The 26,977-nt window shown below is 43.3% G+C and overlaps 1 protein-coding gene across 3 annotated transcripts in view; it reads left to right on the top strand.

Annotated features, from left to right (window-relative positions):
- The window catches only part of SNX29 (sorting nexin 29), a 597,835-nt gene that overhangs the window by 185,195 nt on the left and 385,663 nt on the right, over window positions 1-26,977 (top strand). The window lies entirely within an intron of this gene.

Raw genomic sequence — 26,977 nt, 5'->3', positions numbered from 1 at the left:
ACACCCCTGTAATTCTGTCAGATAATACTCATTTTCTTCCTGAAAATGATTGCAATCACAAATTCTTTGGTATTATTATTATCTTCATTTAATTTGTCTTAAATGAAAAAACACAAAAGAGGATGAAGCAAAAAGCAAAACATTGATAATTTCACACAAAACTCCAAAAATGGGCCAGACAAAAGTATTGGCACCCTCAGCCTAATAATTGGTTGCACAACCTTTAGCCAAAATAGCTGCGGCCAACCGCTTCCGGTAACCATCAATGAGTTTCTTACAATGCTCTGTTGGAATTTTAGACCATTCTTCTTTGGCAAACTGCTCCAGGTCCCTGATATTTGAAGGGCGCCTTCTCCAAACTGCCATTTTTAGATCTCTCCACAGTTGTTCTATGGGATTCAGGTCTGGACTCATTGTTGGCCACCTTAGAAGTCTCCAGTGCTTTCTCTCAAACCATTTTCTAGTGCTTTTTGAAGTGTGTTTTGGGTCATTGTCCTGCTGGAAGACCCATGACCTCTGAGGGAGACCCAGCTTTCTCACACTGGGCCCTACATTATGCTGCAAAATTTGTTGGTAGTCTTCAGACTTCATAATGCCATGCACATGGTCAAGCAGTCCAGTGCCAAAGGCAGCAAAGCAACCCCAAAACATCAGGGAACCTGCGCCATGTTTGACTGTAGGGACCGTGTTCTTTTCTTTCAATGCCTCTTTTTTTCTCCTGTAAACTCTATGTTGATGCCTTTGCCCGAAAAGCTCTACTTTTGTCTCATGTGACCAGGTAAGTTTTTCAGGTTTTTCAGGTAAGTTTTGGCAAACTCCAGCCTGGCTGTTTTATGTCTCGGGGTAAGAAGTGGGGTCTTCCTGGGTCTCCTACCATACAGTCCTTTTTCATTCGGATGCCGACGGAGAGTACGGGTTGATACTGTTGTACCCTCGGACTGCAGGGCAGCTTGAACTTGTTTGCATGTTAGTCGAGGTTCTTTATCCAACATCCGCACAATCTTGCGTTGAAATCTCTTGTCAATTTTTCTTTTCCGTCCACATCTAGGGAGGTTAGCCACAGTGCCATGGGCTTTAAACTTCTTGATGACACTGCGCACGGTAGACACAGGAACATTCAGGTCTTTGGAGATGGACTTGTAGCCTTGAGATTGCTCATGCTTCCTCACAATTTGGTTTCTCAAGTCCTCAGACAGTTCTTTGGTCTTCTTTCTTTTCTCCTTGCTCAATGTGGTACACACAAGGACGCAGGACAGAGGTTGAGTCAACTTTAATCCATGTCAACTGGCTGCAAGTGTGATTTAGTTATTGCCAACACCTGTTAGGTGCCACAGGTAAGTTACAGGTGCTGTTAATTACACAAATTAGAGAAGCATCACATGATTTTTCGAACAGTGCCAATACTTTTGTCCACCCCCTTTTTTATGTTTGGTGTGGAAATATATATATATATATATATATATATATATATATATATATTGCAGCGGTGTCAATACTTTTGGCCATGACTGTATAATGGTGCATGTGATGTATATCAATTGTCCCCCGGGTCTTCTGGTGGGTGCGGTTAGGGTGAAGTGCTCAGCTTCAGAGCCAACATGCCGCATGTTATGAAAACCATTGCAAAGTAATATAATGCTATGGTAGTCAATGGTTTGTGCAAGTAATGTGTATGATGTGACAGCAGTGCCATTGCCTGGGTTTTCTTTCACAAAACCGTTTCAGGAACAAGTTGACGGCCTTTTTGCTGAAGCGTCTCCAGCAGCAATTTTGTAATCTTTTTGGCATTTTTTTTCTGGCAACTTCTGTTAAAGAGAGAGGGTGGTTTCCACACTAAGCCACCTAAACAATAAACATGTTATTTCTTTTTACTACTTCACGTTTTTTTGCAGCATGAAGTGGTTAAAAGAAGTAGTAATAGAATTAACAGTACTGTGCAATTTTTCAAATTATTTTTTTCCTGTGGATTCCGCCGGAAATAGACGTTATGTGCACATAACCTTATTTAAGGAAATCAAGTGACCTGTTCTCTTTAAAAATGGGTTTCTCATCATCATAAATATGTAAAATTGCAAAGTACTTGTAAAAACAAACAACTTTACAATCCATGCAAAATCCTCTGTGTGCTCATATCTTATTTTATGGATTACTGGCCACCTCTGCAGTCTATCATCTATTAACGGCATCCTAGGCAAGGAGTGCAGCGCTTACACTCTTTCCACAAGAGCTTGTAAGTGCTGCTCTAAATATGGCCACTTTGCTGAATCCTGTCTGCTTCAGTTCTTCTGTATTCCTCTTAATCTGCCTAATTTGTCATTCATTCAGGAGCGCACTTCCTCCGGGAAGCAGGAAATCAGGAGGCAGAGGACCGTTGCGCTCCGGAAGATTGAACATGAGAATAACCCTTTAACTTACATTGTACCAAACTTGCAAATAAAGGCAAATTAGGCAGGATCTATACCGTGACTTAAACTGATATCCTCTCAGATGGGCAAGATCACATTTTGTGATTCTACGTGGCACCTAAAGGGAACCGGTCACCACTTTGGTCAAATAGCAGCTAAAAATATCATCTTGCTCAGCGTCTGCTCTGCATTCCCTAACTCCTTATATAACCACCTGACTCCTTCTCTGTATAGCACCGAGAAACCTTTTGGATTTCTCCCGCATTGTATGCTAATCAGATCCTTCAGGTCCGATGGGAATGGCTTCGGTCCTCCACCCATCCCCCCGGCTGCTGCTTGCCATTTTTGATATGGATGATGCCTACTGAGTCTTCCTCATCACTGTGAGATATCTTGCGCCTGCATAGACAAATCGCATCTCGTGCTTGCGCACTATGCTTTGCCCAACTGTGGCCAAAGCAAACAGGCAATCCCTGCATGTGTTGCGGCTGTCGAGCAGCCATGAGACATGCAGGTGCAAGGACTTGAACATATTTTTCGAGCATGGCAAAGTTACTCGGTTAGCACCCGAGCATAGTCAGATAACACCTTATACGAGCACCTTCGCTCATCACTGGTGGCCTTACAAACTGACTTCTGTTCATTGAAATACAAAAATGCAAAACAACCTTTTTATGTTACATTACAGATAATATCACATCTACAAATGGTCCGGCTGTGAGTGCATTACATGGTTAATACACCGGCAAAGACATGATGTGGAGCTAAGGCTTATTAGCCCAAACGTGTGATTGTGTTCTGCCCATCATTTATGATGAGCGGTACCTATGTATAGCTAGACTTTTCTATATTTGGCAGCATGATAAGACTCCATTGAGCCTCTGCTGAGTTAAAGTTGCCTTGAAAAAGGAAACTGAATGAGCGAATAAACCATAATTCAAGTTCAACCCTTTTTAAAATTCAAATTCTTATTGTCCTCAAGTAGCAAACTCAAGAACGGGGAATTAGAGGGCAGAAGATGTCTTGGGATTTTCCTCGGCCGCCATGTAACGGTCTGAGACTCTGCACAGTAATACTAGTACTATCAAGTCTGTTAAAATTAAAATCTTCTTATGTATTTTAGCTTTTGATGTTTGATGTGAGGGTGAAGGGGTTAATTAAAAGTGCCATACAAAAGCTTAACTTTAAGATTTCTCAGCTGATAGAGAGACTCCACTTTGTCGGAATCTTTGCCTGGATCTATTATCGTAGACTAAGAATCACAATTCTGGAAAAGGCAATAAACACTTAAAGGGGTTGCCATGGCATTTACTATTGATGACCTATCCTTTGGGCAGGTCATCAATGAGATCGGTGGGGGTCCGACACCCGGTACCCCCACCGATCAGCTGTTTATGAGGCCAGATGCTGACATTGAACAGCGCTCTACAGCATGGCTATAGTGAACGAGTAGCGAAAGCTGAAGAAAACTGAGCAAATAACTTATTGTTTGGGTGCCAGGTGTCAGACTCTCACTGATCTCATACTTATGACCTATTCCAAGTATAAGTCAACATTATTAGATGCTCAAGTAACCCCTTTAAGGTGCCCATACAGCTAACATTAGGTATCAGAATACTCATTTGGGTGAAAGTCATCTTTACCGACTCCATCATAAACCTGAATAGTTGGCTTGGTTGAGCATGCAGATATTTTCGTTGGGGAGTGTTGAATAAGCCAATGCCAGACATCTATGGTGGAAGCCTATCTTTCATGGAAACAAAAAGATTGGGCGATGTAATTCCGCATGCCGAATTACTTTCTCACAAGACAGATTATGTGAAGGTCAGGAGGACTACTAACATATTAGATGGCCCACCATGTTAGACAACCTTTTCCTTTTGGATTTTGGGTATTAGTCTGAGAGACCTGCCCTGCTACACAGAACCTAAACAAAACCTACAAGACCAACTCAAGACATCCATTTTAGATTAGATTTTGAGTTGCCGGGTGCCAGGACGCTCATCTCCTCCTTATACAAACCTCTGTGGGCAAACATTTGTCACGTGGTGGGTGCCAAGTGGATATCTTATTTCTCTTACTATGTAGTGGTAGACAGCAATGCGGTCTCGTCTTTATTTATCTCTGGCTACAAACAATTAAATGGAGCATTCTTAGAATATCTACAAGGTACTTTAGTCTATATTCAAAGGAGGAGTTGAAAAAACATGAGTATTTCAAGCAGTAACTTCTTAAGGAACCTCTCCTGTTTTGTAAAATGTTATCTTATTTAGTTAGCACTTTAGGAGGTTTAAAAATGTAGCAATAATTTTTCATTTTTTCAAGGAAATGTACAAAATTAAATTTTTTGGAGACCTATCCCAGTTTGAAGTGTCTCTGGGAGTCCTATCTACTAGAAAAACTCTAAAAGTAATACCATTTTAAAAAGGCACCCCTCGACATATTGAAAACTGCTGTCAGGTAGTTTATTAACCCTTCAGGTGATTTTCAGGAATTAATGCAAAGAGGCAGGGCAGGAATGAAAACGTGTATTTTATCACTTAAATGTCACTAAATTCTGAACAGAGCAAAAAAAAAACCTGACCTGCACCTCCATATGGTATGAACAGGTGCCTACTGCAATGAATACATTGACCAGGTGTAGAGACTGCAGAAATCGAGAGGAAGGTCCAGCTCCAGGTAAAACCAATGAGTTTATTTGAAAAAATAGATTTTGAAAAATACATCCTTGATGTGAAAAATAGAAAAGTGGGGGGGGGGGGAGGGCAATGCAACGCGACTCCGGCGCTCTTTGTTAGAGAAGTTCTTCATCCCCCACCTTTCTATTTTTCACGTTAAGGAGGTATTTTTAAAAATCTATTCTTTCAAATAAACGCATTGGTTTTACCTGGAGCTGGACCTTCCTCTTGGTTTATGTGTTTGACTCCCCGCGAGACATGCAGGTGCGGGGACCCAAACATAATATTCGAGCACGTGGAAAACACTTCTTATCGGAGTATGTTTGCTAATCACTAATTGTTATCTGTTATATAAATTCACTTTTATCTTCACAGAAAGGAAAGGGTTCAGCACGTAAGACAAAGTAGAGTATTTATTTGTTGTTTGTTTGTTTTTTCTTGTGCCTTTTGATATCTCCTTTAGTAAACTTAAGAATTAAAGGGGTTGTCCCGTACGTATATTGATGGCCTATCCTTAGGGTACCGTCACACAGTGGCATTTTGATCGCTACAACGGCACGATTCGTGACGTTCCAGCGATATAGTTGCGATCTCGCAGTGTCTGACACGCTACTGCGATCAGGGACCCCGCTGAGAATCGTACGTCGTAGCAGATTGTTTGAAACTTTCTTTCGTCGTCTAGTGTCCCGCTGTGGTGGCATGATCGCATGGTGTAACAAAGGTGTGCACGATATCGTATACGATGTGCGCATAGTAACCAACGGCTTCTACATCGCACATACGTCATTAAATTATCGCTCCAGCGTCGTACATTGCAAAGTGTGACAGCAGTCTACGACGCTGGAGCGATATTGTTACGATGCTGGAGCGTCACGGATCTTGCCGTCGTAGCGATCAAAATGCCACTGTGTGACGGTACCCTTAGAATACATCATTTATCAAGTTGATGGAGGTGGGAGACTTGGCACCCCTGCTGATCAGCCGTTCTCAGCTGGATGTGATCAGTGGAACATCGGAGCTCCTCCAACTGTATAGTGGCTGCAGCAGAGTTCTTCAGATCCATTCCTATTAACTAGAATTGGGGCAGATGTGCAGTACCCGACCGCGACCACTATACAGGTGACGGAGCTGTGTTGTGCAGCTCCACTACTGAGCCATTCTGGTCAACACCAGCATCGGAAACAGCTGATTGGCGGTGTGCCAGGTGTCGCACTTTCTCACTGATCAGGAATTGATGACCTATCCTAAGGATAGGCCAGCAATGTTAAAGTCCCGGACAACCCCTTTAATAGTCTAGGTGCTGTAAAATGCCCCTACTTCCCAGCACAAAGCAGTAGGTGCACTCTTACCATCCCCCTTGGAGTATAGCCAGATATGTTTTGGGTAAACAGACACAATTCTGTAACTTTGTCGCACAACTTGTTGTGTATAATTTATGTTGTGTTTTGCTTTTGCCCTTTAGATATGGACGAGACAATTTGTAGGAGCAAATGCCATAAATGTATTTTATTTTAGTGTTTGATTACTCACAAAAATGTCATATATTCTTCAGCACAGTCTGTTTTTTTACTTGAACATCTGCTCCAAATATCAAACATTTTGATAACCATTTTAATATTTAATGTGTGTGATTCATGATCATATGCTTGGACTGAGTGATCCTGTTTTTTTTGGTGAATACATATTTTTTGATGCCTTTAATAAAATTGTATTGTGAGCGAGGAGCAAACATCCGTCTTCTTACTGTAGAGCAAGAAATCTGGAAGTGTTTAACACTGCGGGCTAAGTTCACGATTTATATTTTTACTTAGAATTATAGAAATCTTTCACATCTTTTTAGGTTTTGTTTTTGCTTGTTATAAAGTAATTATAGGAAATTGCATCGTGTTTTCTATGTAAAATATGAAGATTGTATCACAAAAATGCTTGGCTAACCAAGAGCCAATAGCGGGATATTGTTATGGATATCTAAACACTTGCTTATTAGTCTTATCTTTGAGACCCCCACTTATCCCCAGTTTGAGTTGCAACTCTTTGTGAAGCACATTGTCCCCTTCATAGTTCTGCGAAAGGGTTATATATTGTGTATTGTAAATAAAAATCTCATTAAAAAAAGAATATCAGCTCGTTTTCTACTTATTCTGAGAGCAGCATGATGTAGGGGTTGAGACCCTGATTCCAGTGATGTGCCATATGCTGGTCTGGTTGCTGTCATTTTGACATAACCCCTGTTTTCTCTACTACAGATCTAGCAGTGCTCAAAATGCTGAGCCCTGTACAACCCCGCTCACACCACTGATTGGCAGTTGTCTGTGTACACTGTATATTGTCAGTACTGGGGGCGGAGTTACGTAGAGCAGTTGACTAGGAGGCATGATGCACCTAGTCCAGTAGTGATAATCTCCTGCTGATAAAACACTGATTTTGCTGAAGCACCAATATGCAGTCTAGTAAGTGACACATGCTGAAATCATCGTCTTGACCCCTACATCATGCTTCTGTCATATTACATAGCAATATCCTGCCGACAAATTATTTTTAAGACAATGAAGCCCTATGGGTAGAACTACTTGATGTCTTTGCAATCAGGATAACTAAGTTATTCTTCGTCTTTGCCATTGCTCTTCTTTTTCAGGAACATGCCATCACTCAAGTTTCTACTTCTTTTCTAGCTTAGAGCACTTCCCTAGTTATTTTGTTTATTTTCATGTGTGTATGCATTATGAAAGTAGTCGCGTCCTCACCGGTTCTTGCCTCTTCCTGGTTTCAGCGGCACTCCGGTGCGTTGTGGCACAACCTGACTGCATCTGTAACCTGCCGGATCACCATGACGAGCTGCAGTTACTCTCTCAATGTACGTCTCATTCTAAGTCTCATGAATTTGTATCGAGAATATTCGAAAAATGACCTGTTCCACCCAGCAGTGACATTCGACAGGTCACAAATGCAGTCCCGTGGAGCACCGCTGAAACCGGGAGAAGATGAAGACCGGTCAGTATGTAACTACCTTCATGTCACTAACATGCATGATACCTAACAAAGGGAATCGTTAAAAAAATCATTTGTGTAATGCTTTAAAATCTGCTGATAGGCATCTGCTAAAAATATGACATCAAGCCTTGATTTAGTCTTTTTGACCAGATCTTTACTAGTCTTCCATGTCAACGCTTCTTTAAAGTAAAAATAGGCCTTCTATTCTCCCTCAAACCTATTCTTATTCCCTGTAGACCTTAAGGTAATGAATAACGCTTCTAAATTTTCCCAGGGATGTCAGTGCCCGTATGAGACGCCAAGTTGTCTCTCGAATTTCTTTTTCTTTTTTTTTTTTTTTTCTAAGTGCTGAGTTTAATGCGATAAGTGTAGTTTTGCAATATAACACATTTTTGACCTTGGCTCTAGTGACATCATCTGCGCAGATGAAACCATTCACACAAAGCTTTAGAATCAGCAGGACACTGCTAGATTTATTTTCCACCACAGCAGTGCCTTGGGAAGATCTCTCGGCTATCTTTATGCATTGATTTAAGACGAAAGGCAAAAGGTGAAAATGCAGACTGTGCAATTTTTAGGATGTTTGTCCTTTTAGCAACTTTCAATCATTTCAGGTTTTTGGCTCTGGATGCCCTGCTTCTAAATATGTAGTTTAGGTTTTTTAGAACAGCAGTTAAGTGCGTCATAATGCATTTTATCCCTACATAATACTGTATCTGGTTCTTCCAAATCCTATGCATCTGTAGAGAATATGGAAAGTTCTGTTTAGAGAGTGTTTCCTTTAGTGATTCTTTAAATAGCCTCTTTAATGAGAAAGAGGACTCGATCTCTAGCGTCACCTATTGGATGCAACAATCTTAAAAGTCAATCTCGAAAATATAATGAGCTTTGCCACAAGATTTAGGATAAGAAGCCAATCTAGAAATTCAATTTGCCAAAACATGTTTTGGGTTGTTTTCCCCTCCTCAGTGCTAAGAGGAGATCTAATTTGGCTAAGTGACAAGAGGCTATTGATCGTCTCTCTTTTTGAAGGTAAAAGTCAGTAAAGACACTTTAATAAGCCTTGCCACATGATTTAGGAAAATAAGCCAAACCAGAAACTCAATTTGCAAACACATGTTTTGGTGTGTTTGTCCCTCTTCAGTGCTAAGCAGGAGATCTGATTTTGCTAGGTGAAAAGACGCTATTGATCGCCTTTCTTGTTGAAGCTAAAAGTCAGTATAGACACATTAATAAGCCGTGCCACATGATTTAGGATAAGAAGCCAATCCAGAAACTCCATTTGCAGACACATGTTAGGGGTGTTTGCCCCTCTTCAGTGCTAAGTAGGAGATCTTCTGTATGTTCACAAAAGGAAAGTGGGCTTTTTTTTTCATATTCGGATGAATAAAGATCCATTTATACTCGAAATGATTTGCAGTAGGAAAGATTAGTGCGTGCTGCCCTGCAAGTCCCATCAGCTGATCTAGTGATCTCGCCCCGCAGTGTGTTCTGATGTATTCACACTGCAGGGCTGGGAATCTGGCGCATGCGCAGTTAGTATCTGAGGCTGTCCCCATCTCCATCCGCCTCTTTCGTCCAGCGTGATACGACTCATCTGCAGCTTGGGATCTCTCTGACGCTGCAGTGCAGACGAGTCGTATAACGCTGGGGGAAAGAGGTGGAGGGAGTTGGGGACAGCCGCAGATACTAACTGCGCATGCGCAAGATTCCCAACCCTGCAGTGTGAATACATCAGAACACACTGCGGGGTGGGATCACTAGATCAGCTGATGGGACTTGCAGGGCCACGCACGGCGCATGACAGGAAAAAAAGTGAGCACAGCGCAGGCGCCGGGTACGTGCATACAAACAGAGGAGGCGGCGCCTGGCACACTGAGGGGCTGACTGATGGCTGGGACGCGGTTGAGTCTGGGGGAAAAGACGTACCCCCGGACAGAAAAAAGGTATGGCACGAAAATTCTAATACTAAATATTGCAGCGTTAGTGGGGAGCAAAAGAAGAGGAGCCACCTTCACAGAATGCAGCCATAGAGCTGTAGAAGGTGGCTCTGTTACTTAAAAACACCCGGGAAGGGGTTACAGGTTCCCTTTAACAGGTTGAAATAATTGAAGAAACGCCCCTAAAGGGAAGGAGGAAAAGGAGGAAGTGAGAGGAATGGGATTGTTACGGGGGGTGGAGAAAAGGTTTGTGGGAAGATATATAGTAAAAACTGAGAACTTGTGAAAGGCTATGTTCACACGTTGTGTTTTTACCGCATTTTTTTTTCTGCAGGCAAAACCTACTCTCTTGGCAGTAAAGAAGCTGCTTTAAAAAAGTTGGTTTTGCTGCATTTTTCATGCCGGTACAGTTCGGTGACTGCTGTTCCTGAGTTTTCTGCAGCAAAAAGGCAGCAAAACCTGACACCTGTGTTTTTGCTGCCTTTTTGCATTTAGGCTGCCTCACACCGACCGTATTTGGTCAGTATTTTACATCAGTATTTGTAAGCCAAAACCGGGAGTGGGTGATAAATGCAGAAGTGGTGAATATGTTTCTATTATACTTTTCCTCTATTTGTTACACTCCTGGTTTTGGCTTACAAATACTGATGTAAAATACTGACCAAATACTGCTAGTGTGACAGCAGCCTTACTGCTTTCAAAAAATGCGGCAAAAATGCTGAAAGAAGCGGCACGATGCAGTTTTTAAAAAAGCAGCAGGAAAAAACCCAGTGTGTGTGCATGAGATTTCTAAAATTTCATCACATTTGCTAGTACTGTAAAACACAGCTTTTTACTTTGCATTAAAAAAAAGTCAAAATGCTACTTGAACATAGCCAAAGAGTTGAGGAATTAAGCGTGCCAAGAAAAATGCAAAAAAAAGAGAAGGGAAAGATATTTAAGCAAGAATAAAAAAGTGAAATGAGAGGTAAAATTCAAGGACGTAATCTGACAGAATGGACCATGGAACCTTTCGCCTTTCTATTTTTTTTAATTCTCTGTCCCTTTTGTTAAAACTCAGTGCATGTCATATTTTCATCTGATGTTTTTTTTGAGGATCAGACTTAGGCATGCAGTTTGAGGCTCAGCTAAAAAACTGATGGCATAGGTAAGCCAGCTGTTGTTAAAGGATCCATTTTTTGATTTGGCAAAAACGGAATGTGCCTCAAGAAAAATCTAAAGCTCTCTCCACTTTGCAGTTTTTCGGTTGATAATGTTTTATAGAACAGTGGTCGGAGGAGAGAACTCCAAAGATTTCCTTGCACACAGAAGCTGGCATCGCTGTTGGAGGATGACTAATCCTGTGGAGTTGTGCGAAAGTGAGACTATGAATACTGATGGTATAGATCTGACTCATTTGTGACCTTCATGAATGAGAAGGCTGCGATCACAGTACCTTCATGTGTGTTGTCTTCTTCTTATACCATACTTTGTTTACTCTTACCATTGCCAAAACCTTTGAGTTTTCTTATTCTCCCCATAGAGAATTTAAAAAAAAATGGTAATGAAGCAACAAGCTGCAAAATGTAGTAATCATAAATCCACAATAACTATAGTTAGCGTGATTGTGTATTGGAAAGCTTAAATTAGAGACACTCGGAAACTTTTTTTTTTTTTTAGTATAGTCAAGCTACAGCTATAAATCAAAGGAAATATTGGGGAACACATTTACTTAAAGGGAAACGATCGTCGCCATATCTCCACCTCCAGGGTGTGGCTGGAAGGAGTTAACTGTCCAACCAGTTTTTTTTCTCTGTGTTGTGTGGAGGAAGGAAGCCTCCTGACTAGGGTTGAGCGACTTTTACTTTTTTAGGGTCGAGTCGGGTTTTGCGAAACCCGACTATCTCAAAAGTCGAGTGAAATCGGCCGATTATCGCGAAAAGTCGGGGATCGACCGAAACACGAAACCCAATGCAAAGTCAATGTGAAAAATCTCTCTCTCTCTCCCCCCCCCCCCCCCCTCTGGTGTTACACATTGCATATCGCTACAGCGCACAAGCGAGAAGATGGCGATAGGCGTGCACGCCCGTAAGACCTATGTCATCACTCTGCCCACACTCCTTCATTGGCTGAAAAATTGCGCCAAACGCGTCATACGACACGCGACTTTGGCGCGAAGATCGCCTACCGCATGGCCGATTCCACACTATGATCGGGTCGGGTTTCATGAAACCCGACTTTGCCAAAAGTCGGCGACTTTTGAATTTGTTCGATCCGTTTCGCTCAAGCCTACTCTTGACTGAAGCTCCTGCGAGAGCTTCCATATGTGTTGTCCCAGAAATACTGGGAAGGACTTTATATGAACTTTTTACTTTCATTTGATCCATAAAGGCTGTTTTTCTGTGAATAATTTGGGCTTATTGGTTTATAACGCAGTAAACCACCCAGAGACTTTAATCAAACATGTTCCTGTGTCTACCTCGGGGAGCAGCTAAGTGAGCCGACCTTCCACAATATACAGCTCTGGCAAAAGTTAAGAGACCACTGCAAAATGTTCATTTTGTCTGATTTTTCTCTTTATAGGTATATTTTTGAGTAAAATGTAAATTGATCTTTTAGTCTATAAACTTCTGACAACAGGTCTCCAAATATGCAAGCAATAAATTTTGAATTTTTTTCTGAAAAGGGGAAGTGTTCAAAATTGAAAACAAAAAACCCAGTGCTTTCAGACCTCAAATAGTGCAAAGAAAACAAGTTCATAATCATTTAGAAACAACAATGCTAATGTTTTACCTCAGGAAGAGTTCAGAAATCAATATTTGTGGAATAACCATGATTTTTAATCACATCTTTCATGTGTCTTGGCATGCTTTCCACCAGTCTTTCACACTGCTCCTGGCGCAAAACTTTAAGCAGTTCTTCTTTGTTTGATGGCTTGTGACTGTCCATCATCCTCTTGATTACATTCCAGAGGTTTTCAATGGGGTTCAGGTCTGGAGATTGGGCTGGCCATGAGAGGGATTTGATGTGATGGTCTCCTAATTTTTGCCAGAGCTGTACATACAGTGCATTTGGTAGACTGTAGTCTAGAAAAATGAGCATCTGAAGAAAAGTACAAAGGTTAGTATGTACAATATTGTCGTATTATCCATCCTCCTGTATGGGTCTGAGACATCGACACCATACTGCCACCACCTATGACTCCTTGTGTGCTTGTATAGCGACTGGAATGATTTCATCACAAGCACTGCAGTTCAACAACAGACAAAATTTCCCAGCATCGATGCCATGCTTCTGTAGAAGCAGTTGTCGGTCTGGACTCATTCTCCGGAACAAAAGACCATCATCTACCAATATTGTACTGAATCAGAAGCTTGCCACGGGCTACCGTGACAAAGAGGGACTGAAGAAGAGATACAGGACATCCTATAGAAATCTCTTGATATCTGCCATATTGACCATTGCCAGTTTCCTACTCTAGTGGTTTAGTTGGAAACTTACTAGATACATGCCGGGTGAGCCTCAAGAAGGAAATAAAACCATGCAAGAACTAAGGCAATACTGCAGCCCCATGCTCAAATTGGACTTTCCCTTCACAAACCTCTGCTCGTGAAACGAAGCCATGATGATATACAATGAACTCCATGAATTTCTCTCTTCGTGGTAAATTGCACATCCAGTTGTATTTGCCACTTAATTCTGTCTTTTTTATCTTCTAGAAATGAAGTGCTTTCTTTCTGCACTTTCGGTGAGCACCCCAATTAATCACTGGCTCATAACCGCTTGATAAGGTCTGTGCACTGTTCAGCTGGACAAGTGGGTCGGAGTCTTGGTTCATTATCTTCAGTCCTACCAGCATCTTCGCCTTACTACTGTATAAGCTCCTGTTTCTAATTCCCATCAATTGCTTTCTGTAAGGATAGTGTAAGGATATATTGATTTCCCACTTGTGCGAGATAACAGGTTGCATTGAAGATGATAGATCAAAAACTAATGCTCATACAATGGCAAAATGGTGATTATGTAGAATATTGTTCATCCTTTCAGCTTGTGTCAGTGAAATGAGGTGTGGGTCGTGATGCAATTGTGTAACTAATTAATGACTATTAATTATTATTATTATTAACTGTAATGACTATTATCAAAAGTATCCATCCTGTATATGAAAAAATCAATTGGAAGGTATCAGTAAATGTGGTCTGGTATGATGATAATTCAGCAATCAAGAGCAGTGGTGATCTTCAATCACGGCCAAAAAGGTAAAAAATTGCACCTGTCATTACAGTTATATACTAGTGATGAGTGAACGTGCTGGGATAAGGTGTTATCTGACCATGCTCGGGTGCTAGCCAAGTGTCTTTGGCGTGCTCGGAAAATATGTTCCCACCCCCGCAGTTGCATGTCTCGTGGCTGTTTGACAGCCGCAACACTTGGCACAACTGTGCCAAGCTGACCTTACGTGTCTCCAGGGGGTGCGGAACATCACATTCGTACAAATGGGGAGACCTTACCATGTGATCCTGCTGACGTAATACTGATGTCAGGCGAGGTGTGGATCTTTCACGTTTCATCACAACCTTTTTGTTTTTTGTAATTTCATCGCACTTGGAATGTTTTTTTCCCCGTTTCCAATACATTGTATGGTAAAAGGAATTGTGTCAGCCAAGACTAAAACTAGTCCCGGAAAAAGCAAGCCCTAGGTCAATGGAAAAGTGATTAAAGTTATAGTTATTGGAATAAGAGTAGGAGAAAAAAAAGCAAAAGCCCAAAAATGAAAAATTCCCTGGTCTAGCTTGTTAAAATAGTTAATATTTTTTAAAAAAAAAACTATATTACTTGTAACTATTAACCCCTTCAAGACGTGCCGCATATATAGCTGCGTTCACGTAAACTGCAGTATATACAGTGCCTACAAGTAGTATTCAACCCCCTGCAGATTTAGCAGGTTTACACATTTGGAATTAACTTGGCATTGTGACATTTGGACTGTAGATCAGCCTGGAAGTGTGAAATGCACTGCAGCAAAAAAGAATGTTATTTCTTTGTTTATTTTTTTTTTAAATTGGGAAAAGTTTTTTCAGAGGGTCATTTATTATTCAACCCCTCAACCCACCAGAATTCTGTTTGGTTCCCCTAAAGTATTAAGAAGTAGTTCAGGCACAAAGAACAATGAGCTTCACATGTTTGGATTAATTATCTCTTTTTCCAGCCTTTTATGACTATTTAAGACCCTCCCCAAACTTGTGAACAGCACTCAAACATGGTCAACATGGGAAAGACAAAGGAGCATTCCAAGGCCATCAGAGACAAGATCGTGGAGGGTCACAAGGCTGGCAAGGGGTACAAAACCCTTTCCAAGGAGTTGGGCCTACCTGTCTCCACTGTTGGGAGCATCATCCGGAAGTGGAAGGCTTATGGAACTACTGTTCCACGGCCTGGACAGCCTTTGAAAGTTTCCTCCCGTGCCGAGGCCAGGCTTGTCCGAAGAGTCAAGGCTAACCCAAGGACAACAAGAAAGGAGCTCCGGGAAGATCTCATGGCAGTGGGGACATTGGTTTCAGTCAATACCATAAGTAACGTACTCCTCCGCAATGGTCTCCGTTCCAGACGAGCCCGTAAGGTACCTTTACTTTCAAAGCGTCATGTCAAGGCTCGTCTACAGTTTGCTCATGATCACTTGGAGGACTCTGAGACTGACTGGTTCAAGGTTCTCTGGTCTGATGAGACCAAGATCGAGATCTTTGGTGCCAACCACACACGTGACGTTTGGAGACTGGATGCATACGACCCCAAGAATCCCATCCCTACAGTCAAGCATGGTGGTGGCAGCATCATGCTGTGGGGCTGTTTCTCAGCCAAGGGGCCTGGCCATCTGGTCCGCATCCATGGGAAGATGGATAGCACGGCCTACCTGGAGATTTTGGCCAAGAACCTCCGCTCCTCCATCAAGGATCTTAAGATGGGTCGTCATTTCATCTTCCAACAAGACAACGACCCAAAGCATACAGCCAAGAAAACCAAGGCCTGGTTCAAGAGGCAAAAAATCAAGGTGTTGCAGTGGCCTAGTCAGTCTCCTGACCTTAACCCAATTGAAAACTTGTGGAAGGAGCTCAAGATTAAAGTCCACATGAGACACCCAAAGAACCTAGATAACTTGGAGAAGTTCTGCATGGAGGAGTGGGCCAAGATAACTCCAGAGACCTGTGCCGGCCTGATCAGGTCTTATAAAAGACGATTATTAGCTGTAATTGCAAACAAAGGTTATTCCACAAAATATTAAACCTAGGGGTTGAATAATAATTGACCCACACTTTTATGTTTAAAATTTATAAAAATTTAACTGAGCAACAAAACTTTTTGGTTTGTAAGGCTGGTTTCACACTTGCGTTTCAAAACGCATGCGTTTTTTTAAAAAAACGCATGGTGAAAAAATGCGTGTTAACGCTGCGTTTTTTTGATGCCTGCGTTTTTGCATGTGGTGGAAAAAACGCGGCGTTTTGACGCGTTTACATGCGTTTTTTCATGCGATTGCGTTTTTTAAACGCATGCAGATAAATGTGTGACAGCTGCCAATCATCAAAATAAAGTAAAAAACCCACTATAAACAGAAAGAGCTAGGGTTAGGGGTAGGGTGAGGGGTAGGGATCCTAACCCTAACCCTAAAAGGATCCTAACCCTACCCCTAACCCTAAAGGGATCCTAACCCTACCCCTAACCCTACCCCTAATCCTAAACCTAACCCTACCCCTAACCCTAACCTTAAAGGGATTAGGGGTAGGGTTAGGGGTAGGATCCCTTTATCAATTTTATGGTGTGGGGTGGTTTATCAATGTGTTTTTATGTTTTTTTTTTAAAAACGCATGCGTTTTTAACGCATGCAAACGCATGTGGTTAAAAACGCATGCGTTTACATAGACAGCAATGCATTTTTTTGCTGCAAAAATACGCATGCGTTTTTTTGCGGCAAAAAAAGCTGCTAAAAATACTACATGTTGCATTTCTGTAACACAACGCATGCAGAAAAAAGACGCATGCGTTGCAAAAACGCGTCAAAATGCATACAAAAAAACGCATGCGTTTTTAATGTTAAATATAGGGGGAAAAAACGCATGCGTTTTTGCCGCAAAAACGCAAAAAAAAAAAAAAAAACGCAAATGTGAAACCACCCTAAGATTTATGCATCTGTTAATAAATCCTGCTCTGCCTGGGGTTTAATACTACTTTTAGGCACTGTATACGGCGTGATTAAAAAGCATTTCAGAGTATTAGATTAGCGAGCATGGAGTGTAAAGTTGATGTCCCTTCCTGGGACAATATAAAAATAAAAAGTTAATAATATATATATATATATATATATATATATATATATATATATATATATGTATATATGTATATATATATATATTATCTAAAAATAAAAAACAAAAAAAAGACAAAATATTAGTCCAGTAAATATATTTATTTATGTTAAAACAAAAATAAGCAAAAAAAAGTACACATATTTGATATTGCCACGTCTGGAATATACCAACCTGTAAATAAAAATGGTATTTTTTAAAACCTCATCCTGTGCCGCAAAAAAAAACGAGCAGGCATACAGCTCCATCAGCAGAAAAATTCAAAATGTTATAGCTATCAGAATAAAGCGGTGACAAAATAATTTTCTCTATAAAATAGTTTTTATTGTGTAAAGGCGTCAAAATATAAAAATACCATATAAATGTGGTGTTGCTGTAATCGTACTGACCCGAAAAATAAAGCTGCCATATCACTTTTACCACACGTGGAGCAGCATAAAAAACAAAAATCCAAATCCTGAATTGCTGGTTTTTGTTCATTCTGCCTCCCAAAAATAGAATAGAAAGCGTCCCGCAAAAATAAAGCCCTCACATGACTCTGTCAGCCGAAGTATGGAAAAATTAATCACCTAATGTAATTACATGACACGAAGAACGGTGTAAAAAATAAATTGAATTCTTCACCTGTTGGCTTTTTTTCATTCTGCCTCCAAAAGATTGCATTAAGTCTTAGCACATTTATCCTGCGCTCTGCGCTGAGCGCTTACACCAGGGTTTCCGTGTAAATATGAAATACGAGATTCAGACGGAACCCCGGTGGAAGATTCTCTTTAACCCCTGTACCCCCAAGGGTGGTTTGCACTTTAATGACCAGGCCAATTTTTACATTTCTGACCACTGTCCCTTTGAGGTTATAACTCTGGAACGCTTCAACCGATCCCAGTGATTCTGACACTGTTTTCTCGTGACATATTGTACTTCATGATAGTTGTAAAATTTCTATGATATTACCTGCGTTTATTTATGAAAAAAACTGTGAATTTTTATGCAATTAAATCACAGAGATATGTCACACAAAATACTTAATAAGTAACATTTCCCACATGTCTACTTTACATCAGCACAATTTTGGAACCAAAAATTTTTTTTTTCGTTAGGGAGTTATATGGGTTAAAAGTTGACCAGCAATTTCTAATTTTTTCAACACCATTTTTTTTTAGGGACCACATCTCATTTGAAGTCATTTTGAGGGGTCTATATGATAGAAAATAACCAAGTGTGACACCATTCTAAAAACTGCACCCCTCAAGGTGCTCAAAACCACATTCAAGAAGATTATTAACCCTTCAGGTGTTTCACGGGAATTTTTAGAATGTTTAGATAAAAATGAACATTTAACTTTTTTTCACAAAAAATTTAATTCAGCTCCAATTTGTTTTATTTTACCAAGGAACACCAAATAATATCCCACACTGGACCATGAAGGGACTAAATAGAAAACACCTAAAGGGAACCAAAACCTTCACAAAAAGGGCCAACAACTATGTATAAAAAGTACAAACAGGGCAGTAGCCACCAGTAGGGTTGAGCGACCTTGACCTTTTTAGAGTCGAGCCGTGTTTCGCGAAACCCGACTATCTTAGAAGTCGAGTCGAGTGGAATCGGCCGATTATCGCGAAAAGTCGGGTATCGCCCGAAACACGAAACCCAATGCAAGTCAATGGGGGAGCATAGTCGGCAGTGAGTGGAGGCCAGGAAAACACCTACACTGCCCATTTTAATGGCAAAAACATCCATTCTTGTTAAAGAAGCTTGTCAATGGTAATTTACCTTATAATAATTGGAAGGCATTTGAAATTGGGGGTCATTTGGCTAAAGTTGGGGGGGTAGGGCTGGTTCAAGTAATTAGTGGGCCCAGTAAATCTGGACCACGTCACGGCAGTGGAGCAGGGAGAGGTAAGTATTTAAACTTTGCAAGTGCTGTGATCCTGAGCAAGCAGGGGGGGCCCACTCGTTGGCATTGGCACTGGCACAGGGCCCCTCAAAGTACAGCGGTGTGTTTGCACGGCGGGGGCGCCTCCCACCGGCAGCAACACTTGCGTACTATGAGAGGCCCTGTGCCAGTGACGTCGCCAACTAGTATTCCTCCCCCCACCTGATGAAGGAACCTGCACTTTCATCTGCACCTTCCTCTTTGTCCCCGTGTAAGGTGGTATGGTATGCGGGAAGAGGAACCTGACTTTCAGCAGGGTCACAATCTTGCTGTGTAGCGTGCACGGGGAATTTTGCGTTATGGGTCAATGTACCAGCAGACTCATCTATCACTGGCTGGGCAATGGGCAGGATGAGGAGGAAACACAGATATAGGCCCAAAGAATAAAGTGGGCTAAATGCAGTTCAAAATTGGTAACACAGGACTAACCAGGGGGCATTGCAGTGGAGGACAACTGGAATGAGAGGCTGACACAGAGAGTAGGCCCAAATCAGTAAGTAGTCGACATGCAGTTCAAAATTGGCAACCGTAGTAAACAGGCGGCCCAGCTTTGTTCAGTTGAGGAGAACAGCAAGGAGTGGCAGACACCGATAGTAGGCCCCAACCCAACTAGTAGGCCAAATGCAGTCTAACATTAACAACTACTTAACAAGAGCCTGAAAATGGAATTTCAGGACAGGAAACCAGGAGAACAGCAAGGAGTGGCAGACACCGATAGTAGGCCCCAAACCAACTAGTACGCCAAATGCAGTTGTTCCATTTAACTACAATTTAATGAGAGCCTGAAGATAGAAGTTCAGGAAAGGCAACCTGGAGAACACCTTGGAGTGGAACACACCATCTCTCTACACCCCATACCCAATTTGTAGGCCTAATGCAGTGTAGTTTTCAACAACTACTAAACGAGAGTCGGAAGATCGAAGCAATGTGGACGAAACCTGGAGAACACCTTGGAGTGTAACACACCGTCTCTCTACACCCCATACCCAATTTGTAGGCCTAATGCAGTGTAGTTTTCTAAAACTACTAAACGAGAGTCGGAAGACCGAAGCAATGTGGACGAAACCTGGGGAACACCTTGGAGTGGAACACACCATCTCTCTACACCCCATACCCAATTTGTAGGCCTAATGCAGTGTAGTTTTCTACAACTACTAAACGAGAGCATGAAGATCGAAGCAATGGAGAGGAAACCTGGGGAACACCTTGGAGTGGAACACACCATCTCTCTACACCCTATACCCAATTTGTAGGCCTAATGCAGCGTAGTTTCCAACAACTACTAAACGAGAGCATGAAGATCGAAGCTCAGGAAAGGCAACCTGGAGAACACCTTGGAGTGGAACACACCATCTCTCTACACCCCATACCCAATTTGTAGGCCTAATGCAGCGTAGTTTCCAACAACTACTAAACGAGAGCATGAAGATTGAAGCAATGGAGAGGAAACCTGGGGAACACCTTGGAGTGGAACACACCATCTCTCTACACCCCATACCCAATTTGTAGGCCTAATGCAGCGTATTTTCCAACAACTACTAAACGAGAGCATGAAGATCGAACCAATGGCGATGAAACCTGGGGAACACCTTGGAGTGGAACACACCATCTCTCTACACCCCATACCCAATTTGTAGGCCTAATGCAGCGTAGTTTCCAACAACTACTAAACGAGAGCATGAAGATTGAAGCTCAGGAAAGGCAACCTGGAGAACACCTTGGAGTGGAACACACCATCTCTCTACACCCCATACCCAATTTGTAGGCCTAATTCAGCGTAGTTTCCAACAACTACTAAACGAGAGCATGAAGATTGAAGCTCAGGAAAGGCAACCTGGAGAACACCTTGGAGTGGAACACACCATCTCTCTACACCCCATACCCAATTTGTAGGCCTAATGCAGCGTAGTTTCCAACAACTACTAAACGAGAGCATGAAGATTGAAGCTCAGGAAAGGCAACCTGGAGAACACCTTGGAGTGGAACACACCATCTCTCTACACCCCATACCCAATTTGTAGGCCTAATGCAGCGTAGTTTCCAACAACTACTAAACGAGAGCATGAAGATTGAAGCTCAGGAAAGGCAACCTGGAGAACACCTTGGAGTGGAACACACCATCTCTCTACACCCCATACCCAATTTGTAGGCCTAATGCAGCGTAGTTTCCAACAACTACTAAACGAGAGCATGAAGATCGAAGCAATGGAGAGGAAACCTGGGGAACACCTTGGACTGGAACACACCATCTCTCTACACCCCATACCCAATTTGTAGGCCTAATGCAGCGTAGTTTCCAACAACTACTAAACGAGAGCATGAAGATCGAACCAATGGCGATGAAACCTGGGGAACACCTTGGAGTGGAACACACCATCTCTCTACACCCCATACCCAATTTGTAGTAGGCCTAATGCAGCGTAGTTTCCAACAACTACTAAACGAGAGCATGAAGATTGAAGCTCAGGAAAGGCAACCTGGAGAACACCTTGGAGTGGAACACACCATCTCTCTACACCCATACCCAATTTGTAGGCCTAATGCAGCGTAGTTTCCAACAACTACTAAACGAGAGCATGAAGATTGAAGCTCAGGAAAGGCAACCTGGAGAACACCTTGGAGTGGAACACACCATCTCTCTACACCCCATACCCAATTTGTAGGCCTAATGCAGCGTAGTTTCCAACAACTACTAAACGAGAGCATGAAGATTGAAGCTCAGGAAAGGCAACCTGGAGAACACCTTGGAGTGGAACACACCATCTCTCTACACCCCATACCCAAATTGTAGGCCTAATGCAGCGTAGTTTCCAACAACTACTAAACGAGAGCATGAAGATCGAAGCTCAGGAAAGGCAACCTGGAGATCACCTTGGAGTGGAACACACCATCTCTCTACACCCCATACCCAATTTGTAGGCCTAATGCAGCGTAGTTTCCAACAACTACTAAACGAGAGCATGAAGATCGAAGCAATGGAGAGGAAACCTGGGGAACACCTTGGAGTGGAACACACATCTCTCTACACCCCATACCCAATTTGTAGGCCTAATGCAGCGTAGTTTCCAACAACTACTTAACGAGAGCATGAAGATCGAACCAATGGCGATGAAACCTGGGGAACACCTTGGAGTGGAACACACCATCTCTCTACACCCCATACCCAATTTGTAGGCCTAATGCAGCGTAGTTTCCAACAACTACTAAACGAGAGCATGAAGATTGAAGCTCAGGAAAGGCAACCTGGAGAACACCTTGGAGTGGAACACACCATCTCTCTACACCCCATACCCAATTTGTAGGCCTAATGCAGCGTAGTTTCCAACAACTACTAAACGAGAGCATGAAGATTGAAGCAATGGAGAGGAAACCTGGGGAACACCTTGGGGAGGCAGACACCGTTAGTAGGCCCTACCAAAGTTGTACACCCAATGCAGTTTTAAAATTCCTAGAGGCTGAAAACAAGACTATTGACGCTCAGCTTTTTTCAAAGGAACACAGCTGAATTGAGTGGCGCAGACAGACACAGGTAGTAGGACTCAAACCAAAAATGTGGCTCACTGCAGCAGAAAAAAGTTACAGGGGTACACAAGCTGCAGTGCTCTGGGCAGTGGAGGACAATTTCAATAGTGAACCGCAGACAGGCTTTGTACGCCTACTATTAAAAAAAGGATGCTCTATGCAATTATAAATAGGTTCTAGGGGTACACGGGCAGCAGTGGTGTGGTCAGTGGAGGCCTAGTGGAAGGAGTGACCGCAGACAGGCATCGAAGGCCTAAAATAATAACACATGGCTGTAGGCAATTTTAAATTGGTTCCGGGGTACACGGGCAGCAGTGGCCTGGTCAGTGTAGTAGTAGTAGAAAGAACGGACCGCAGACAGGCATCGAAGGCCTAAAATAAAAAAATTGGGCTGGCTGTAGGCAATTTTAAATTGGTTCCAGTGGTACACGGGCAGCAGTGGCCTGGTCAGTGTAGTAGTAGTAGAAAGAACGGACCGCAGACAGGCATCGAAGGCCTAAAATAAAAAAATTGGGCTGGCTGTAGGCAATTTTAAATTGGTTCCAGGGGTACACGGGCAGCAGTGGTGTGGTCAGTGGAGGCCTAGTGGAAGGAGTGACCGCAGACAGGCATCGAAGGCCTAAAATAAAAAAATTGGGCTGGCTGTAGGCAATTTTAAATTGGTTCCAGGGGTACACGGGCAGCAGTGGTGTGGTCAGTGGAGGCCTAGTGGAAGGAGTGACCGCAGACAGGCATCGAAGGCCTAAAATAAAAAAATTGGGCTGGCTGTAGGCAATTTTAAATTGGTTCCAGGGGTACACGGGCAGCAGTGGTGTGGTCAGTGGAGGCCTAGTGGAAGGAGTGACCGCAGACAGGCATCGAAGGCCTAAAATAATAACACATGGCTGTAGGCAATTTTAAATTGGTTCCAGGGGTACACGGGCAGCAGTGGTGTGGTCAGTGGAGGCCTAGTGGAAGGAGTGACCGCAGACAGGCATCGAAGGCCTAAAATAAAAAAATTGGGCTGGCTGTAGGCAATTTTAAATTGGTTCCAGGGGTACACGGGCAGCAGTGGTGTGGTCAGTGGAGGCCTAGTGGAAGGAGTGACCGCAGACAGGCATCGAAGGCCTAAAATAATAACACATGGCTGTAGGCAATTTTAAATTGGTTCCAGGGGTACACGGGCAGCAGTGGCCTGGTCAGTGTAGTAGTAGTAGTAGAAAGAACGGACCGCAGACAAGCATCGAAGGCCTAAAATAAAAAAATTGGGCTGGCTGTAGGCAATTTTAAATTGGTTCCAGTGGTACACGGGCAGCAGTGGTGTGGTCAGTGGAGGCATATTGTAAGGAGTGACCGCAGACAGGCATCGAAGGCCTAAAATAATAACACATGGCTGTAGGCAATTTTAAATTGGTTCCAGGGGTACACGGGCAGCAGTGGTGTGGTCAGTGGAGGCATAGTGGAAGGAGTGACCGCAGACAGGCTTCGAAGGCCTAACATAACAAAAATGTCAATACAATGGTATTGTCAGTGGCAGGCATTGAAGGATGTCAGCGCATAGACTAAACATTGGTGGAGCTGTGAGATAATTTTGCAAGTGGTAGAGCACTGTTTGAGCTGGGGGGTGGGAACTGTCTTGTGGCCGGCGGTACAGGCCCAGGGCCCCTCATATTACAACGGTGTGTCTGACGTTGGGTGCGCACCACCACCGCCAGAGACACTTTATTGTACTAGGAGGGACCCAGTGGCAGTGCCGTCGACCAAAAGCGGGCACACCCACCTCTTCAGACAAACAGCACTCTCACGGGTGCTGTCGCCAAGTGTCGATACCACGGCCCCGTGTGGGGAGTTTGGCCATTTAGTGAGGTGTAAACATGTCGTATGCTGGACAATCAGATGCAGAAAATTACGAGATTGGAAAAGGCATTCAGAATAGTCCACAGGCAAGACCTTTTCATAGGAAAGCTAGGTGTCAGCCGGGCAAGGTGGGGCAAAAGATTTCGAAATCCAGTTGTGGTTCATTTTAATGAAGGTTAGATCATCTACATTTTGGGTAGCCAGACGAGTCCTTTTTTCTGTTAGTATTGAACCTGCAGCACTGAATACTCTTTCTGATAGGACACTAGCTGCCGGGCAAGCAAGCTCCTGCAATGCATATTCTGCCAATTCTGGCCAGGTGTCTAATTTGGATGCCCAGTAATCAAATGGGAATGACGGTTGAGGGAGAACATCGATAAGGGATGAAAAATAGTTTGTAACCATACTGGACAAATGTTGTCTCCTGTCACTTTGAATTGATGCTGCAGTACCTGTCCTGTCTGCGGTCATAGCAAAATCACTCCACAACCTGGTCAGAAAACCCCTCTGGCCAACGCCACTTCTGATTTCTGCCCCTCTAACTCCTCTGGTCTGCTGGCCCCTGCAGCTCGTGTGAGAACGATCACGGGCGCTGTGTGCAGGGAATGCCAGAAGCAAACGGTCAACAAGAGTTGATTGTTTGGTTGCTAATATTAGTTACAAGTTCTCATGTGGCATTATATTTTGCAATTTGCCTTTATAGCGAGGATCAAGGAAGCAGGCCAACCAGTAATCGTCATCGTTCATCATTTTAGTTATGCGTGTGTCCCTTTTGAGGATACGTAAGGCATAATCCGCCATGTGGGCCAAAGTTCCAGTTCTCAAATCTGCGGTTGTGCTTGGTTGAGGGGCAGTTTCAGGCAAATCCACGTCACTTGTGTCCCTCCAAAAACCAGAACCCGGCCTTGCCGCGCCACCAATTTTTACAGTGGCCCCGGAAAAGTTTCCTCATTAAAAATATAATCATCCCCATCATCCTCCTCGTCCTCCTCCTCCTCTTCGCCCGCTAACTCGTCCTGTACACTGCCCTGGCCAGACAATGGCTGACTGTCATCAAGGCTTTCCTCTTCCTCAGCTGCAGACGCCTGATCCTTTATGTGCGTCAAACTTTGCATCAGCAGACGCATTAGGGGGATGCTCATGCTTATTATGGCGTTGTCTGCACTAACCAGCCGTGTGCATTCCTCAAAACACTGAAGGACTTGACACATGTCTTGAATCTTCGACCACTGCACACCTGACAACTCCATGTCTGCCATCCTACTGCCTGCCCGTGTATGTGTATCCTCCCACAAAAACATAACAGCCCACCTTGTTGCAACGTCTATGATTAGGCGATGCTGGGGAAGGTTCAAAGAACGCTGATAGGTCTGCATACGGCTGGAGTGAACGGGCGAACGGCGGATATGTGAGCAAAGTCCACGCACTTTGAGGAGCAGGTCGGATAACCCCGGATAACTTTTCAGGAAGCACTGCACCACCAGGTTTAAGGTGTGAGCCAGGCAAGGAATGTGTTTCAGTTGGGAAAGGGAGATGGCAGCCATGAAATTCCTTCCGTTATCACTCACTACCTTGCCTGCCTCAAGATCTACAGTGCCCAGCCACGACTGCGTTTCTTTCTGCAAGAACTCGGACAGAACTTCCGCGGTGTGTCTGTTGTCGCCCAAACACTTCATAGCCAATACAGCCTGCTGACGTTTGCCAGTAGCTGCCCCATAATGGGAGACCTGGTGTGCAACAGTGGCAGCTGCGGATGGAGTGGTTGTGCGACTGCGGTCTGTGGACGAGCTCTCGCTTCTGCAGGAGGACGAAAAGGAGGAGGAGGGGGTGCGAACGGCTACAGCCAACTGTTTCCTAGACTGTGGGCTAGGCAGAACTGTCCCAAACTTGCTGTCCCCTGTGGACCCTGCATCCACAACATTCACCCAGTGTGCCGTGATGGACACGTAACGTCCCTGGCCATGCCTACTGGTCCATGCATCTGTTGTCAGGTGCACCTTTGTGCTCACAGATTGCCTGAGTGCATGGACGATGCGCTCTTTAACATGCTGGTGGAGGGCTGGGATGGCTTTTCTGGAAAAAAAGTGTTGACTGGGTAGCTCGTAGCGTGGTACAGCGTAGTCCATCAGGGCTTTGAAAGCTTCGCTTTCAACTAACCGGTAGGGCATCATCTCTAGCGAGATTAGTCTAGCTATGTGGGCGGTCAAACCCTGTGTACGCGGATGCGAGGCTAAGTACTTCCTTTTTCTAACCATAGTCTCATGTAGGGTGAGCTGGACTGGAGAGCTGGAGATCGTGGAACTAGCGGGGGTGCCGGTGGACATGGCAGACTGAG

The sequence above is a fragment of the Ranitomeya imitator genome, chromosome 7 (assembly GCF_032444005.1).
Source record: "Ranitomeya imitator isolate aRanImi1 chromosome 7, aRanImi1.pri, whole genome shotgun sequence".
Classification (NCBI taxonomy): domain Eukaryota; kingdom Metazoa; phylum Chordata; class Amphibia; order Anura; family Dendrobatidae; genus Ranitomeya; species Ranitomeya imitator.
The sequence above is the reverse complement of the archived record's forward strand: the minus strand, read 5'-3'. Positions and strand labels throughout refer to the sequence as shown.